Below are 13,753 nucleotides of genomic sequence, written 5' to 3'. Positions count from 1 at the left end.
ACTCTTTTTTTTTTTAACTGGCTTTATGGCTCTGGGTTCTAACCCTTTTGAGCTTACCAAAGTCTTGGAACAGTGCGTGTTAGGTACCAGTGATAACTGATTTGAGATATCGTCTCACTAACTATGGGCCTCATAAGAAAGCTCAGTCACTCAGTGGGCGATGGAGAGAGCTATGCTTGGACTCTCTCAGAAATCAGAAATGAGGAGTTCCGTAGGAGAACCAGGGTAGGTATCTAACATAGCTGAACGGGTTGCGAAGCTGAAGTGGCAATGAACAGGGCACAAAGTTCGAAAAACCAGACAAGTGCGAGTCAGACTCGTGATACCTAGTATTTCAAAAATAAAATAGCTAAGCACCAAAGTTTTCGATGAAATCGATATACCTAAATCATTAAGAAGTTACTCGTATCATTTTTCCTCAAGATGACCGAATATATTCTTATAATGATTCACGCACAATGGGACGACACGATGTTTGTTTTTATACGTCTCCTGGCACCTCTTGGCACGACGTGATCACAAACTTGATAACAAACGGTCTAGTATTTTGGGGACCGCTTTGGCATACTAATTCTGATTGGTCAGACCAAAATCGGGAACTAGAATTATTAAAAATACAACAATGCGTTTGTAGACAGTTCTTAAAGACAAGGTCATTGTGAACTACGAGCGGTGATGCAGAGTGGAGATTTTGAGCACTGTGATTGGCTAAATCACGGTCCGCTCCGCTCCACTCCGCCCCGTTCTGCGTTAGTGGAAACGCACGTTTATACGTACTAGACAGGGCATAATAATTACACCATGAATAACACCGCCTGTACAATTAGAGATTCTATCACAAATATGAAGCTTTCACTACTCACCCTTACAATCTCGAATAACAAATCAAAATATAAATATTGGAAAGCCTCTATGGAAAGTGATAGACATCAGACATCGCAAATGATACTCGAAAGGTGGTAATTAATATGATGTATTCAAAAATACTAACGTTTCTCACGGTGAACCGATGACTTACCGCGTACCAACCTGTAGTATGGGGTTATTAGGTACGCGTCAAACACTATTACTAGCTCCGTCTCAATCAAAGAAAAATAAGACACGACAGACGAACAGACGGACAGACAGACAAACAGACAGACAGACTGGCAGGCAGACAGACAGACAACGAAGTGATCCTATCCGGTTCCCTTTTTTTCCTTTTGATGAACGGATCCCAATTATTATGACATTAATTTCCTTAAATAGCATTTGTCCATAACCCGTCCGTTCATCTCTGCTTTGTAGAACAACAGGTCGACAGGAAAACCCGCATCAATCATTACTACAATCGCGATTGATATGATTGGCTGAATTTATGGTATTCTTGTTGCAACAATGCATTTTAGCCAATAGTGAGCGAGTATCGGCCAATCAGATGTGATTGCGATCGTCACACTGTAGCTGTTACTTATTTACCGTCCTGGAGCCGCTGCAGAAGGTCCAAACGGCACAGACGCTGTAAGAATCGTAAATCGATCACTTCGAAATGTCCTTGCGCGAGAGTCGAAAGCTAATGTTTAGGATTATTGTGCAAGACACAGCAGTGAGACGCGTTTGAGGAATATTGATGTTGAACATAAGTGAACAGGTTGTCATGTCAATGTGACGGTGCATGGTGACATTTTAATTGAACTTTCTTTCCATACGTTTCCAATTTAGATTATTAATTAGATGAAAGGGACAACTTTCGACTTTCGATGCTTTTTCTCGGTAGAGCACCGTTTAGATCTCACTCTTCTTCGTTGTGGTTTACGGTTTTTCACATGGCTTGTGGCTGGCTTGATAGTCGGTCTCTACTCTTCCTTGTTGACATCACCATTCCTATCCTTCTTGACAGTTGTCGGTTAGAATCCAAAATTATCCTGACAGACACAATTTATCAATAGGTATAACGTTTTAAAGAAAGAAAGAAAGAAAAAGGTTTATTTTTGAAAGCTTTGCCACACATTGCCTGTTATACCTAGGGGTTAGGTTATCCTTCTGATAATAATCTGCAAAAATATAAATATTTAATTTCGACAGAAACAGTTGTTAAATGATAATTCCACAACTTTCGATTGAATAATGCAATTTAAATCGATTTAATTTTAACGAATTTGTCCGTTTCACTTCTTAGAATCCGCATTTCGAAAACCGTTACTCTGCAGACAGCCCTGATTGGAACAGAGTCAACAAACCTTGAGGTGTTTAACCGCATAATGCTTTTCGCGAGCACGTCTCAAACAACATGTTTGCCATAAAACCATCGGGGCCTCGAGCCTTTAGGCCTCTCTATAAAGTCTAAACTTTGCAGACTTTGCTATGAAGCGTGAATTTATTTTATATGCAAGCTTAGACTTATAGGAAACTCATGTCAATCTTTTTTAAACCGGTCTCTCTTATGGCATTAACATCAGCAGTTAAATGCCACATTAAAATCTTCTGTTGAATTAAGTAACTTGTGATCTTTGTAATTTACGAAAAGTAATAACTTTCTCTGTTACTGTTAAAACTGACCAATGGACCTGGATATCTGATATTTTCGACAAATAATATCAATGGCAGCTGAATCAAGTCAGTGAAATCTAGAAGTCGATGTGAACTTTTTAGTTACGTATTTAGGATTCTAGGATTCCGTACCTCAAAAAAAAAGGAACCCTTATATGACCATTTCCTTGTGTGTCTGTCAAGACTCAAGACTTGTCAAAGGAATCAAAACGTATAGGGTACATTCCGTTGATCTAGAATCTTGAAAGTCAGGTAGTAATGTCTTAGAGCACAAGTATAGGGAAAAATCCGAATACCATGAATTTATGGTTAGGTAAATCACAAAAAAAATATTTTTGGTACGATGGTAGTGATGGTACCTTTCGTGTGCAAATCCGACGCACACTTGTCTGGTTTTTTTGGCACGGCAGTTACATTTTTTAATTTTTTTTTAATTATATAGGTAGTACGTAATTTAGCTGTCGGAGTTGGTTATGAAGTTATGATTGTATTTTCCAAGGAAAAGGTTTTAATAGTCCACACGGCGTAATTTCCGCCAGCAGTCGTAAAAATGCTGTTATGTTATTGATGCGCTTTTTGTCATTAGTACGCTTCCTCTTAACCATATTTACTGTATCGTGTAGGAGGAAATTATGCGGCCTTCTTATGAGGAAAGAAGCTTCATTTACCATTGTTGCTACCATAAAATATTGGCAGGTATCCAATATTTACTCCTGCGAACTTGCTTAAACTTTAAATTTTCAGTACGAACAGAACAGAATGTTAGTAGATACGACTTATAAGGATTTTGATGAAAATATGGCAGCTATATTAGTATAAAATTAGAATAAGCGAGCGGATATCCGGGTGTGCTCCTACTCTTCAAACACTCTAAACCATCTTCGCATTATTACCTTTCTACTGAAACGCGTTGGGTGGTTTCAAAATCCATAAGAGACACGGGTAGAAAAATTCTTTGTGTTTTATAGTGTGTGCTAGTTCAAGAGATAATATTTTTGTGATTATGGTTTTGATTTAGAAGTTAATATCACATTTTTTCAAAATCTTCTGAAAACTTGTGATTTTCCACATAGTGAAATTTTCGTTTGCAGCGACAATTTGCAACTTGCAAAAGGAAAACTCTTCATAACTAAAGTACTTAGATTACTCTGATGTAACGATGCAAATTGGCTTAGAACTGCATAGAAGCTGACGTCAATCCCCATATTTGTATTTTTATTTAGAAGTGCGATTATAGATTACCGACTCAGGTTTCCTTTACTACGGAATGCCATCGTGCCCATAGTAACATACTTAAATACCAAACATCGTACCCTGCCGCATTTTTGATGACGTTAATGATGTTATAACTGAATTTGGAATTACTAGTTTTTAACATTGTTTCTCTGGAGTTCTTTTTCTTTTCTATGTAATTATGTAATTTGTAGGTTCTTGCCCTTTTATTAACCAATTCAAATGCTAACCTGGTGCTGTCAGATGGAAGCGGGCTAACTTGAAGGAATGGGAAGCCCCCTGAAAACTGATAGATAGAAAGATAGAACACTTTATTGCACACAAAAACATAGGTATGTAAAGGAACACAACACAGAAAGAAGAAAACAGAAAAAACAATTGGGTGCAAAGGCGGACTTATGGCTTGGAGCAATCTCTACCAAGCAACCTTTGCTGAAAGATGAAATTTGATGAGCTAACTCGTAATGAAATAAAATAATCGCACAAGATCACTATAACTTGATCTACGTGTTGATTTTCTCTGTAATGTAGACACTCAAGAATTTTGTTTGGTATTCCATCCGAGTGTAGCCAGGGTGCTCAGCTAGTATCTTATCTTCGTATATGATATAATAACTGTAACATATAAATACTTATGATAATTTAAAGACCACGCCTGGTTGAACCTTGCAAGAACAACTTTTTGTAGTCCATACAAAATGTTACATAAGACTGATAGTGATCGCGCACCCAAGTGTAGGTTGCTATGTTCTCATACCCTACATTTAAAACATACCACATCAATCAATCGATAAAAAAATAAACTTTCTTTTACAAGCTGATCTGAATTATTGTCAAAGGTCTGTAATCTACAAGACAGAACTGATAGAAAAAGATTTGCTAATTTGTATAGTAGAGCTTGTATAAGCTTGTAAAATACACGTATAAGCCAGCAAAAACTCACCTTTTAGTCAGAGCTCTGACACCGAAACGTGCGTCGAGTAGTTATTGGATTTGTGTGTAATGGTGCGTTTTGCTTGCTTGGTGGCTGACTTTTCCTGCATGTTTAGCAGTGAGCGGGCGGTGCATATCGCATGCTGCATGTTGCACCATACAAAATTGTCTGGTTTAGCGGATTTTAACTAATTAAGCTTATAGTTCCTTGAATATCATGGACTTCCGCAAAGTAACGCCTGCTTCTATACAACTAGTTTCTGACGTATCTGGAGTCACCTATCCCCGGTCCCCATTGTTCATGGCTCTGTCCCAAGAATAAGGACCCGGTTCATGGTTGAGGTGATACTGATGTCGTTTGTCTATCACCTATGGCTATGGGTGGCATGGTCTGCCAACGCTGCGCTTTCGCCATTCGCCATTTTAATACCTTAGGAGCGCAACGTTTATGGGTTCTTTGAATTATGTGCCTCACCCATTACCACTTCAGCTTCACAACCCATTTTCTATACCGATTACTGATTACTCTAGTTTTCAGATTTCCTCATTAACAATTTTATACTTTTAATTGTGTTGGTTCAATGAATAAATTTAATTCTATTCTATTCTATTCTACACATTCGCATATTTTTTTAATAATTCATCCCTATAAGGTTTGACTTCCTCGTTTCCGTATAGTAGCTACATCATCATCGAGTTCCCAGTGTTGTTGCATCACCTATTACATTGTCACCTATTGTGCTATCACTCATTGTCTCTGTACTACCGAAATTAGATAACTACTATACTACTCATGACGCCTGGGAACATTTCTTTTCGCTTTCCATATAAAAGTGCTACGTAATTCATCTTTGTTTATATCTCCATTTTTGGAAATCCACGTATGTGTTCGAGTATAATACTATGTTTTTAACTAAGATTTCTAGACCAGAATCTCCAGCTTTCTAATCTCTAGAAAAATCTTGCTTGTGTGATATTTTAACTTAGAAATCTCTTTACATTTTGTTATCCTTTCAAAACTCAGAATTTTGCTTGTCTGTCTCGTCATCTCAATCCGTCGTCGGTCCACTACCGAGTACGGGTCACCTCTTAGAAATGAGAAAGCCTTAGGCAATCCACCCAAGTACGGATTGGCAGATTTCACACGCCTTTGAGAACTTTACGGGGAACACTTATAGATTTCCTTACGACGTTTGCCTTACCCCATACCTACTTAACTCCTGAATCTTACCAGGCCGACGTCTTAAAACTATAAGTTTTCACCGCTTGTCGGTCTACCTATTGGTATCTATCAAGGTACCTAAAAATGTAGTGTACATTGCCCTATTTGACATGATCGTTTGGTTTTTGTTTAAAATAAAAGAATTTTTAATCTTGTTCCACATACCGAGTTAGATGGAAACCATGTCAACACAAGTTTTCGCAAACACTCCACTGTTTACCAAGTGTCAATTACATCGCAAACGTCCATGGTATTATTTAACACCACTAAACACTGCCTATAGCATACAAATGTCCAAACTTGGCAATTGGCAGCACCCTCACGTGCTCGTAAGCTAGTAAACGCTGTTAACCCATTAATATTCGCGTTAACACCTTGCCGGGTTGTGCAAATGGGTTGAATTGGAAACTTTCTCTTTTGAGTGTCTGTTATGGCAATAGTTTGGTCGTGCTATCAGATTATTATAGGCCGCCTCTTATTGCCTTAACGTGAATGTATCCTCCGAAGAGTTTCATCACAGAGAGTCCAAATACTAGTTTCATAGTCTATTACCTTCCTTAAGTATTTTGTTAGTATTTTCCGTTCAAATCATATCAAAATCATTTATTCAAAGAAGTACTATTGTACACATCTTGATAGTCGGAATCGTTAGATTTGTAAGATGATAAAGTGGTGGTGAATAATTACGTAAACTTAAAACTAAAGCTACGAGGGTTTCAAGCGCGCCCAGGTCTGAGAAGAGCCCAACAAACTCAGCGGGTATTCTTTTTATATCATCAACACATCACAAAATTGTTACTATAATGACCTAGGTAAATGTGCAAAATTTAATTTGCAGCATGAGTATGAAAAATGTAATTGTCAACAAACCGTAAAGAATGCTGAAGATGGAACAAGATTAAGCAGGAAATCCGAAATCCAGAATGTAATAATATGTAGCCAAGAAATGTTAAGAAAGAATAGAAAACTTTGTAACTAAAATGATAGTACACTCAAAACTGAGGATATCGAAATATACTATTTATATTTCAATGTTGGAACAAAATTAAAGATGTCTTCGAGTAAATAATATAACGTTCCTTTCTGAACGATAAGTTAAATCCAATATAATTGAGACACCACCAAATGCAACGGATCACGTTACTTAATATCAGGTGTTTTGAAAGTAGTAACTTTAGTAACCGTGCACCTATTCTATATCAGTTTCCACAATTAACAACATAAATGAGTACCTACTGCGTACAAATCTGTTTTAATGTCAGAATCATAATACCTACGTAATTTTAGTACAATACGGTACGTTCCACAAAATCCGGCCAAATGCGAGTCAGACTCGCCCACCGCGGGTTCCGTACTCGGGTACTTTTTCTGACATTTTGCACGATAAATCAAAAACTTATCTATTTAAAAAAAAATCTGTTTTAGAATATACAGATAAAGTCCTTTCATATGATATCCCACTTGGCATAGTCACCTTGCTTTGAAAATTGAAAATACTAATATTTGTTAATGAACACATTTTAATATATTTTTTGTGATATAACACACGGTTTTCAAATTTTTTCCTTTACTTGTGCTATAAGATACGACCTACCTACGTGCCAAACTTCATGATTCTGTTTTTCCCTTTGAGGTACGGAACCCTAAAAAAATTTTGAGCTGCAACTTCTTTTTGCTTACAACTCGTCCAGTGTCAAATTCACAGTTTCACATAACACTACTTTTGTTTGAAATAGCTTTTCTTTAGGTATTAATTTACTTCAATGACTAAACGCCGTTATCTGTATTCAAATAATAATCGCATGCGTCGAATTAAATATTGTTTTGAATTCTTGATTACTGTCATAAGTTCTATTTTAAATCAGACATGTTATCGTTTGTAAATACCTAATCCACTAAAAACTAGTAATCAATGCTTCCATGAATCTTACCTAATGGAAAACAATACAGGTTTATATCGAGTTAACATGGAGTTAACTGACTGTTAACTGCTTAAATTTCGTACTTTTCAAAATAAGACTATAGGTAAAGAATCTCTAAGGTTTTATACAGCATCATACTGATTCCTGATTCACAAAGATAACTATGATACGAGTATTGCTGGTAGCGTCCTATCTTATAAGTCAGATAAACCATATACATATACCACCATATTATATGGTTTAATTTATTTAGCTATTACTATTTAGGTTTATTACACCACCTCTCACTGTCCATTTGTTCGTTTTCTCCCTAGCGTTAAGGTTGTCTGGAAGAGATCGCTATTTAGCGATACGACCTTTTTACCCGACTGCGGCAAAGCCAAAAAGAAGGGTTATGATTTTAGCAGTCTATGTATGTATGTAGGTATGTATGTATGTATGTGGGTATGTATGTTTGTATCCAGATTCTGTGTGTTCCACCGTAGCGTCTAAACTACTGGGCCGATCTTGATGAATGAGGTGTCAATCGATTCTTCGTAAAGGTCCGGGTGACATAGGCTAAACTTTATACGAAAAAATTGATCTAACGGATGTTACATGAAAAAAAAAGTGAGAGTTTCTGCTCAGGATCTCGCTGCACACCACATTTACGGCTATTTTAAGTATTTGTGCCATTACCAAACCTTATCTAACCTTATCTCTCCCATGCACCATTAAATCAAATCGACATTGGAGTGTGGCATTATCAAGGTTTTCAGATGTTTTCAAACTCATTATCGCCTAATTAAATTTTCTCGGTTACGTAAATAATCTGAATATCGCCTTCGAAGCCTCTTGGTTTTAGAGACGTGCCAGTCAACCGCGATCAGTGCGCAGGCGCAGTCGCATCGTCTCATGCGCACATTCACGTTTCTATAGTGATAGTGTAGTGTCTATGTGTGTGTTATCAACCCTTTATACTTTACGATACAGGGATTGATGGCTTTGCATATCGCTGGATTTTTCCTCGGTTTTCGTCGGTAAGTTATAACAAGAATCCATATTGAAGTTTTTAAAGAAATGTGCCGTGCACGTTTCCAATCAGGTTCTGCTAGGTCGTCTATTAGCTCAATTACGTCAATATTTTATTGGTAGAGGCTTCGTATTTTTTGTTTAACGATCTTTTCGACTCATGGTTATGTATGAAGTATTCAAACATTTTCTATTTTTAAGGCGCAAGATATAATGGCATGGTAGTGGAATCGATTATCTCTGTGAAGGTATTTACTATTATTTGTTTCAGTGAGTGGAATGCAATGATTAGGTGCGTAGTTGCATTGAGTATTGTTGTAGAAATATCCGCTAACTAACAATAGATCCCTGGTTTACTTTCCGGTTCGGTCAAGGAAAAAACTATTGACCAGATTTGATTATGTGCCTAATAGGCTCTACCGGCAAAATTGTAGCGTCAGCCGTATTGCACTCCAGTACACCTAAACCACGTTGATATCAATTTAGGTATAACCTAACCTAACTGCCTCTCCAGGTTACTAGTTCTTATCTTAAGACTGCATCATTACACGCCATGAGGTTGCAAGATAAAAATACGTAGATCTTAGAGTAGGTACGGTACAGTCTTCATATTTAATGAACCACTATCCGTATTATAAATAAATTTATGTTTGTTATTTGGTTTGTCCTTCAATCACACCGCAACGGAGCAACTGATCGGCGTGACTTTGCATGGATATATAATTAAAGACTTGTGTGTAGGTATCTGTCTGTGGCATCGTAGCTCCTAAACTAATGAATCGATTTTAGTTTTTTTTTGTTTAAAAGATGGCTTAATAGTTGATCGAGAGTGTTCTTAGCTGTAATCCAAGAAAATCGGTTCAGCCGTTTGAAAGTTATCAGCTCTTTCCTAGTTACTGTAACCTTCACTTGTCGGGGGTGTTATAAATTTTTAATTTACACTTGTTACCCCGAAAAATCAACGTGGATTTTAAAAACCTAAATCCATGCGGATGAAATCGCGGGCATCAGCGAGTTTGTCATTATTATCACACCAACTAATTTCAACATCTTCTATTAAATAATCACGTATAAAAAAGTGAAATTGGTATTTTGTAATTAACAGGGCTCTCTCCGTCACTCGTTTCATACCATTTCATACAATCGTAGTTCCAATTTCATTTGAATATTAAGCAACCTAAGTCCATGAAATTTTGCAGACATATTCTAGAAACTAATATCTGTGTCTGTGGTGTTTTAGATTTTTCTAAAAATATGTAGTTTTGAAATTACAGGGGCTCAAAGATTTGTATGAAAATTTTAAGACCGCGTAACTTTGAAACCGAATATTTTAACAAAAATCTGGAAAACCACAGACATAGATATTAGTCTCTAGAATATGTCTGCAAAATTTCATGGACTTTGGTTTCTTAATATTCAAATGAAATTGGAACTACGATTGTATGAAATGGTATGAAACGAGTGACGGAGAGAGCCCTCTTAAGGATTCTGGTTAAATGTCATGTATGAAATTAATTATTCGTGATATAACCTAGAAGATGCAATACTAATTAGTATGCATTTTTGGGTTAGTATTTTTGAAATTGCATTGCATTATTCAACTCAATGGCGAAATCTTGTTCGTCCATATATTATATCCATTTCCCGTCTTATCAGAGCGTGCGTGTAATCTAAATGACATATTATGTGAGAGATTATAGACTTTAGTGCAGGTCGATTCTGTAAAACCTGCATCAATCATGATTACAATCGCAATTATTGTGATTGGCTGAATTTATGGTATTCTTGTTGCAACAATGCATTGTAGCCAATAGTGAGCGAGCGTCAACCAATCAGAGGTGATAGCAATCGTGACATTGTAGCTGGCATTCTACCGTAATCGAGACCGTGGGTCTTAGCACCAAGAGGAGAATATCAAACTTTAGCCGTGCGTCAATTTATCATCGGTTAAGAGGGCTCTCTCCGTCACTCGTTTCATACAAACGTAGTTCCAATTTCATTTAAATATTAAGCAACCAAAGTCCATGAAATTTTGCAGACATATAAGAAACTAATATCTATATCTGTGGTTTTCCAGATTTCTGTTAAAATATTGGGTTTCAAAGTTACGCGGTCTTAAAAATTTTCATACAAATCTTTATCACAGATATTAGTTTGTAGAATATGTCTGCAAAATTTCATGGACTTTGGTTGCTTAATATTCAAATGAAATTGGAACTACGATTGTATGAAACGAGTGACGGAGAGAGCCTTGTTAAGACACAAAATAAATATCTAGTAATAGTACACGTATGTACAACCCGATACGAAATGCGATGACTAAACAGCGAAATATTTACTCAGTTGTTTTCTTAAACAGAGGAAACCTATATACATTATTAAGTTGAGGTATATAAGCACACCATAGCAAAACAATAGGTACTTATTCCTTTCTATTATAAATTGAAGCAATTCCTGAAAAGTTCTTCGTAATTTCATTTTTAACCCCCGACCCTAAAAGAGGGTTGTTATAAGTTTGACGTGTGTATCTGTGTATTTGTCTGTGGCATCGTAGCTCCTAAACTAATGAACCGATTTTAATTTAGTTTTTTTTGTTTGAAAGGTGGCTTGATCGAGAGTGTTGAATCTACTATCTGAATCAATAATAGAATCGTATAGCATAAGTGGAATAACATAACATATACATGATTTAATGATATTTGAATTCAAAAGATTAGCAGCGCCTTGATTTTATCAACCTTGATCTATCACAAAGCTGTTTTAAGTTGGAAAATCATGCAGGTGAAGCCGTTGTTATCGTCTTCGTAGTCCACATGGCTGTTTTGGGGGGGAATTAGTTCTTACAACATCCCGAGTTCTGAATCCTAACGTTTCGTGCCATTATAGACTGCATTATCTCGTACTACAAGTTAGCCCTTGACTGCAATCCAGGGGTATGGCAGTTTTTATTAAACAACCCATACCCCTTTGGTTTCCACACGGCATCGTACCGGAAAGCTAAATCTTTGGCGGCACGGCTTTGCCAGTAGGGTGGTAACTAGCCACGGCCGAAGCCTCCCACTAGAACAGACCACACATTTATAAAATTCCAATCACCTGCCGGGAAACAGATTGGCTTATAAATTTTTAGATAACGGAGAAGGGTGAAGAAAATCTACTAGTGCAGGCAAGAGTTCACAAAGAATCAGCATAATTCAATAACCAAATTGTGTGATTTGGTGAAAGTTTTGACAGTGGTTCCAAATAATATACCTAACGTGATTTGAGATGCTGGTTTGGTTCAAGTCATCCACCATTTTGATGCTGTGCATAGAAGCAATTACTTTCAATGTCCACCACCATATTGGTTGATGGTTTGATGCATTTCGATGGATCGGAGATAGGCTTTAGGTATCGACAATGGCTTCCTTTGGCTTATTGTTTCATAACAATAACACACCTTGACCTGTTGTCATAGTAAGGGAGGTCATATTGGAACAATGGTGTTTAAGACTTTTCATTTGAAACCTCCTCGTCCTCCTCGTCTTTCCCCGACGTCTGCCAAGAATCGCCTAAAAAGACGAAATTAACTTGTTTAAATTAAAGTCCATGGCCGGGCATAAAGTCTCTTGTAAGGACATTCACACCCCACGGTCTTGCGCTGCCTGCATCCAACGGCTTTTCCAGATCTTTTGATGTCGTCTGTACACATAGTGGTGATCTCCAACGCAACGCGTTTTTCGGTGTGAGGTCGCCATTCCAGGACCGTCTTCCAGATTTCATCAGACCCCAACGTTTATCGGTCCTATATTGTGTCTACCGATTATCACTTCATCTTCGCAACCCGTTGAGTTATATTGGTTACTCTGTTTCCTCTAAGGATCTCCTCATTTATGATTTCATCACGTAGGGAAACTCCGTGCATAGCTCATAGCATTTGAATGCTGGCCTTTTTGATCCGTTTCAATTCTATGCATTGCTCCATCAAAAATACCCAAAAACAATTTTAATAAATGTATTTTTTATCACATTTAAGGCGATTATAGTCGTAAATGTAAAAGTAAGGTAACACCATGATATTCATATTTGGTAAATGCGTTTTCGATGCAAATCCATATTTATATAATTCGTGATATCTTTACAGCTCACTCAATTTTTAGGGTTCCGTAGCTGAAGAGTGCCAACGGGACCCTATTTCTAAGCCTCCGCTGTCCGTCCGTCTGTCAGCGGGCTGTATCTCACGAACCGTAATAGGTAGAGAATTGACATATTCACAGAGTGTGAGACTATTGCTGTTATTACAACAACTTATAAAAAACCAAGATGGCTTATTTCGAAATGGCCGCCATGCATGCATGCAAATTAAAAAGTACATAGAGTTATATTTTGTTCATTGGTACTGAACCCTTTGTGAGCCAGTCCGACTCGCACTTGACCGATTTTTTGAGTGCGTGCTCACTGCTCAGTAATAATGTAACTTCCATTTGAAAATAAGTGGTTTACATATTTTCTGATTACAATTTTTGATTACATCGGTTTTGATTCAAATATTGTGTTTATACCAGAAAATAAACACGATGTCTGGCACTTATTTCCATATCTGGCATTTATTTGTATACTAGAGGATGCCCGCGTCTTCGTCCGCGTGGATTTAGGTTTTTAGTAATCCCGTGGGAACTCTGATTTTCCGGAATAAAAAGTAGTCTATGTGCGTCCCCGGGATATAAGCTAACTCTGTACCAAACGTCAGAATCGGTTAAACTGTTGGGCCGTGAAAAGGTAGCAGACAGAGAGACAGACAGACATACTTTCGCATTTATAATATTAGTATGGATATGGATTATAGACACGCGAGACTTTTAATTTTGAGCACAATCCCTCATGCGGGGCTTTTAATTTTGAGCTGAAAATCAAACGTCTGGCA

The 13,753-nt window shown here is 37.2% G+C and overlaps 1 protein-coding gene across 7 annotated transcripts in view; it reads left to right on the top strand.

Moving 5' to 3' along the window:
- LOC123881112 (rho guanine nucleotide exchange factor 5) overlaps positions 1-13,753 on the top strand; it is a 121,703-nt gene that overhangs the window by 5,313 nt on the left and 102,637 nt on the right. For 4 of the 7 annotated variants that reach the window (XM_045929691.1, XM_045929695.1, XM_045929694.1 and 1 more), the window contains exon 1: positions 8,686-8,858. The exons of 2 other annotated variants lie outside the window; for them this stretch is intronic. The gene's annotated coding sequence lies outside the window, so the exon portion shown is untranslated. Of the gene's footprint in view, positions 1-8,684; positions 8,859-13,753 lie in introns of those variants that run through there. One more of the 7 variants, XM_045929693.1, reaches the window with a different exon arrangement.

The sequence above is a fragment of the Maniola jurtina genome, chromosome 3 (assembly GCF_905333055.1).
Source record: "Maniola jurtina chromosome 3, ilManJurt1.1, whole genome shotgun sequence".
Taxonomy (NCBI): domain Eukaryota; kingdom Metazoa; phylum Arthropoda; class Insecta; order Lepidoptera; family Nymphalidae; genus Maniola; species Maniola jurtina.
This window is presented reverse-complemented; position numbering and strand designations above follow the sequence as displayed.